The sequence below is a fragment of the Gambusia affinis genome, linkage group LG13 (genome assembly GCF_019740435.1).
Source record: "Gambusia affinis linkage group LG13, SWU_Gaff_1.0, whole genome shotgun sequence".
Lineage (NCBI taxonomy): Eukaryota > Metazoa > Chordata > Actinopteri > Cyprinodontiformes > Poeciliidae > Gambusia > Gambusia affinis.
This window is the reverse complement of record NC_057880.1, coordinates 25373725-25379800: the sequence shown is the minus strand read 5'-3', so window position 1 is coordinate 25379800 and position 6076 is coordinate 25373725.

The window sequence follows — 6076 nt, the reverse complement described above, 5'->3', positions numbered from 1 at the left end:
TCCAAGAGGAACTTCCTGTTGAATCCTTCAAAATAAAACTGATTTAGTTCGTTTAAAATTTCAGTTTTAATTTTTTTTTAAATGCTCTACAGTTTATGTACTTTCAAAACATATTACAGTGAGGGCTTTAAATTAATCCAATTTCCTATTTATTGTTTTAAATAATAATATTATTCCTACAATCTCAATCTAACCTTTGACCCCAAACTTGAAAAATAGGAGATCAACTTTTAATTAAATCCAATAATTTCTCGCCATCCATATCAGTTAGTTATATATATATATATATATATATATATATATATAGTATATTTTTAATGATAAAAAATTTTTGAAACATAAATATTAAATATTGTCGTCAAAAATATAATTGTAGACATTAAATCCCTAAAAACCGATGTTTGAGTTTGTTTAATCGACCAACTAATAACATCTTTAATAATATTTATTATTAATGTTATTTATTTTACTTTTATTAACATTACTCATATTATTAATTGTTTTTTATTTTATTATCTTTATTTTTACAAACTTTATTTTTATGTGATCAACTGTAAGGCAAGCCGTAAATAGACATTATAGGCTGCGTCCCCCTGGCTGGGCCTTTATTTTGAAGGGCCATGCCCCCCGGGGCCGGCCGGGACGGACTCTTCGTGATGCGCCGCGGTGGTCACGCAGGACGGTGGGGCGCTGACAGCCGGGACGCTGCCTGCGGAGCTCGGTAAAGTGTGTGTGCCACCCCGAGCCTAAAGCTGGATAACCAACACGCCGAGGTAAGCTGTCCTGATGCGGGTTTTCTATTATTATTTTTATTTCATTATTAATAGGATTATTTTTATCCTTTCTTCCCCTCTATTAGCGGAATTTAAGTCATAATGGCGTCTTTTAAAGTGAGTCCTTCTCATCATTTCAGTGGTTTTGTTCCAGTTTGTGTACTTTAGGAGGTCGGTGCGTGTTTTATTCAGCCGCTGTGGCAGTGGGACAGCAGCCGCCGCTGCTGCAGTGTACACACACAAACCCACGCCGTGGAAATGCGACCCACTCTGCCGCACTCCGGTGCTCAGTGTCCAGCTCAAATGATTAACCTTGGAGGTGAAGTCTTCCTGAGTCTATCAGGGTTGGACAGTATTGATTATGGTTTCCAGTGCGGGTGTTAGTTGATGTAATGGTTCGGCTGGGACAGCTGCTCCTAATGGGATGCATACTATGCGGCACGGAAGTGTCAGGAGCAGCAGGGGCGCAGCCACTTTATAGGCACCCCCCGGGGGTTTCAATGAATAAAAACAGAAATATAGAAATATGTTTTCCGCCATAATGTGGCGCCCCCGTTAGCATAGCGCCCGCATATACATACCCAGTTTTTTGCGCCACTCATGAGTTGCTGTATGAAGAACCAAGATTGACATAATCAAAAATAAAACCAGGAATACATATATATTGAAATACCTTTTCCTTATGTGACCGGTGGATGTCTGCCATGTGGTGATGGAACAAACCACAAGACATCAATTCTGGGTTCAGAGGCGGTTTATTTAACCTGACAAGCAGCGATATTAGCATTAGCACATAGCATGTGCTTCAGTTCTCCAGCCTTCTATACAAGAGAATAGTGTTAGCATGTAGTGCACATAATGCTTATTACAAAAACAAGCAATTAGTATTATCAAATGTTATAAAGGCGTAATAACAATTCCAATGAAAGTATTCAAACACCCATTATTAATACCGAAGGAAAAATAAACATTTAAACAATATAAATAAAAGGAAGAAGAAAGAGAGGCGGAGCTGGAGGACCAAACCTTCTTAACAGAGGAACAGTCGGGTATAAACAGACAATTACATTAAAGAACACATTTTGTATAAATATACAACTATTAATATACAGCCAGTCACAACTATCCATACGTTTTTGTCAACAATTAGTTTTTTGTGTTTTCCTTTTACAAGAGTTTGTTCTTTAGCCATTTTCTCTTCTCATCTTTTTTACTTTTACATTTCTTTATGCATTTCTTCCTCAATATGCAAATGAGGAGGGCGGTGTCTTAAGGCTTCATCTTCTGCTTATTGGTTGGTTAGCATTACGCTCTGCTTGGCTCCAACAAAGATGGCCACCATCTTATCAGTGAGCTGAAGGTTAGCTTTAGTTGAGGAGTACTTCTTATAACAATAACAGGCTTAAAGGACCAATATTGGATCAAGACATAGTCCCTACATTTCCACGTTTAATTTTGCTAACGGGATTTTTTTACCGCGGCAGCGTGGCTGTGGATGGTAAATTAAACAAATTGTCTTTTTTTCCCTCCTGCGTTGTGCACATGCGTGAAATTTCTGGGTGTAAACAGTAGCAACATGTCTGTAGAGGTACCACCCTGAACGATAAAGTTCCCCGTATGAAAGTTAATTTAATCCAGTAAAGATGAAGTCCAATCTGACATAACTGTAAATTTGCATTTCATTCAGGACATATGTGTAAATTTTGCTGATGATATATTAAACTGTGCAGCCTGACTAGGTCCTGGTAGGCAGCGCCTGGCCTTGTGCTGCTGCTGGACAGTTGTAATCGCTCCTCCTTTCTCTGCTCTTATTGACACAGCAACATGAATGTTTAACTCGGCTCTGCGGTCCGACCAAAAGGTCTCATCCTGAACAACAACTGCTGCGCCACGCCAGTGTAAACCCACACAGGCAACGAAGCGCTTCACTGCTTAACCAGCTATTTATAGCTTCAACAAGTGTTTCCTGCTTTAAACTTGGTGCTGTCAAATATGTAAAGAAAATTTACTCAAGTAAAGGGATTTTTTATAAAGGTTTATAGTTTGACTCATAGAGTCATCATCTGCATCAATAAATCTGAGATTTTATGGAAAGTTTGGAGGAATAACTTCAAGTTGAAATGATTAAACAACACAACTTGTGAAATTTCTCAGATGTACACAGATATATATTCACACCCTGACTGATATTGGTGAAATATATTTTTAAAAGTTGCAAATAAACCACGAACAAGCTTTTGGTGTTTGTTTACTTTCTTCAGTCAAACTGGTTGGTTCCTTACTGCAAACCGGCTTTTCAGAACCTGACAGGGGCGGTACTTTGTTTTCCAGTATCATTTTACAGCACAATAAAGTAGCAATGTTACCTTCAGTTGTTATAAACATGCTGCATGTTTATGTATCAAACAAATCTTAACAGAAATTTGATTTCACAATTTGATGCCTTGAATTTGGCCTCTGTCTCTTTAAGAAGCTGTTAGTCTTTCTGAAACTCCGCCTCCAGTAAGTCATCAAAACAGTGCTTCTCCATTATGCTGATTAAAACTGTTCTTACCAACTGAGAAGTAATTTTCATGATGACCTCAGCAGACACACGTGTTTGCCAATTGCTGCTGCCGCTAGTCTGAAGGAGTTGAATGGAGTTGAATGAAAGTTGAATCTAGTTATTCTAAAAGCAGTGATAATGTGTTCAGGTTTCCACCAGGTTTGTGAAGTTATTGGTGTATTTTAATGTGCTGTTCTGGTCCAGACTTATCAAATAACTGTCTGTGTTATTTAAAAAAACATTTTGCGTCAATTCAGAGCCGTTTCTCTGTATTGGATCGGTTTCGGAAGTGAAAAAAGTGGATTGGTGAGTCCAACACGTGTTGCATGTCTCGTCCCGTGTTTTCATTCATGATTTTACTCCCCAGGCTCGACGCAACATGACACTAAACGGGCTTGCTGAAATATTAACCAGCGCACAAATATTTAATCACAGAGGCGGAGCAGTCAGATTGATTTTCGTTTGCTCCGTTTGTCCCGTCACATGCACGGTTCCTAACAGAGCTGAAGATTTATGTTTTCATGATAAAAAAGCACGTTAGTTTTCTGGTCCTGGATGTTTTTCAGGTTTCAGCCATTCTGGGGAAGCTGCAGTTTAATGGCGACTGAAGGGATCAGACATGATCCGCTGTGTTTGTTCAGCCGAGTCCCATGATCCTTTATTTAATATCATTAATGTGCATCAAACTGGAACATTATTAGATTTACTCAGGTTGAAAAAACTTTACATGCAACACATTCTGGCACTAATAAATGTTTTGTAGTTTTTTTAGACATGCAGTAACACAATCTAAAGAAAATAGACAAATCTAACTTTTAATTTGGGTGCATTTATTCAGTGTAGAAAATAGAAATAAAAAGGTTTGCCATAGAAAATGCCATGATCCTTTGACTTTAGTTTAAGAGTGTTTAAGAGAAATGGAGCATATTTATACACAAATACTCACCAATCTGATAATAATAATAAAAAATTGTATAAATCACATTTATTCTTTAATAAGTTGGATATTTTAACGTGGATATGTTACTCAGATTAAATGTTTTTAAATCCTAGATTATTGAAGAAATGCGAAACCAACCAATCAAAGCCAGGAGGAGGGTCTTAGCGCTGTCAATCAACTTCATGTATTTACTGCTAAATGTGATAATGGTGGAGAAGCAACTTTTCCAGAAAACTGTTTATTGTCTGTTAGTGGTGGCAATGCTAAGTAGCCTTAGCATCCAGCCAGGCTATGCTATCAGGAATACACTGTGGCAGCAGAGAGAAATGGGGGGAGGTGATTGACAGCGCTAGGACCCGCCCCCTGGCTCTGATTGGTTGTTCCTAATTAGCACTGGGAGACGGTAGACTTTCACAGATTATCTGTCTCATCTCCTACTGCCATGACTTGGTGACGGTTTCAAAAAATGTGTAAAATAATAATTTTTATGCAGGTTACGTACCGCAGCTTTAAGACTTTGCATACACAAGCTACTTGTGGTAGCTTCTTACTCAGCTACCACAAGTAAACACTGTAAAGAAAGATTTTTGCTGACTTTTCTCAAAGTAAGTGAAGTTTTCAGCCACAGTTTGTTTTCCTTCTTCTTTGGGGATCTGAGTAAATCAAGGGGAGCGTGTTGCATTCAAGTGTTTACGGTGTGTAGAGCCGACAGCGTCAACCAGCTCCCGTTAATATTTCATGAAGCTTCTTCGGAGTCACATTTCCCTCTTTTCTTAGACTTTAGAGCAGCCGCTGCTCTCAGCAGGGATGAATTTGAAAGATTTGTTGAGGAGGGATGAGCTGGGGTCAGCCATTTTAAACAGTTTCAAGCTTGTTGGTCATGTGTTTCATTCCAGTTAGAGTAGTAGAGTAATTGTTTGTTCTACTATTCGGCTGAAGTTTGTTCTGTGAATTTCTGTTTCTTTGACCTTGCCAGGGCTTGAAGTTGACATTTGAAAGTGAAAGTTTGCTATTCTTTGTCAGTTGATGTTCTTGTGACTGTTGACTTGACTTAAAGAATGTTATGTTTAAGGTTTCTGGTGTAAAATGAAGAAGATAAAATTACTTCTGACCTACTTAATTTCTGTGGAACAAAAAATTAGTTAACATTACTAGAAAAAAAATTGTTGAGTTAAACATATCAGTTAATGGAAAGCAAATTATTAAGTTATTAATGTACAAAGGTGGACAGAGTACCAAAAACTGTACTCAAGTAAGAGTAAAAAGTAGCCGCCCAAGAGTAAAAAAAGTCTTAATAAAGTAGAGAGTAACTGAAGTGGAAATTTTAGTATTTTAAGGAGATAAATGATAATTATTCATATAAGTAGCAAGCAGTAACAAAATCAGGCAAAATAACTTCCTTTTTTTTAAATCAATAAAAAAATCTTATGAAACTTTAACAGAAACTGCAGGTTTGTGTCTGTCTGGTGAATGTTTGGTTAAAACATGATTGTTTTTTATTCAGTGGGTAGAGAATACAGAAGTTGTACTAAACTAAGAGACTTCATAATAAAATTACTCAAGTAAAAGTAAATGTAACCAGGTGAAAAATGGGTACATGTAAAAAAATGTATTTTTGTAAACCATGTTTTGATTTATTTCACCCAAATGGTTGTAATTCTTGTTTTTGCCAGCATGTGGTGCTGTTATTACAATGAGGTCTAGAATTACCGGAAGTGGAAAAAACCTCTTGTTTATGTATTGTGGCACTCTGACTGGTGGAACGGAAGAGAAGGACATTTTTGGAGCCAAGACCTGTTGAAAAGGATGACTACGGCC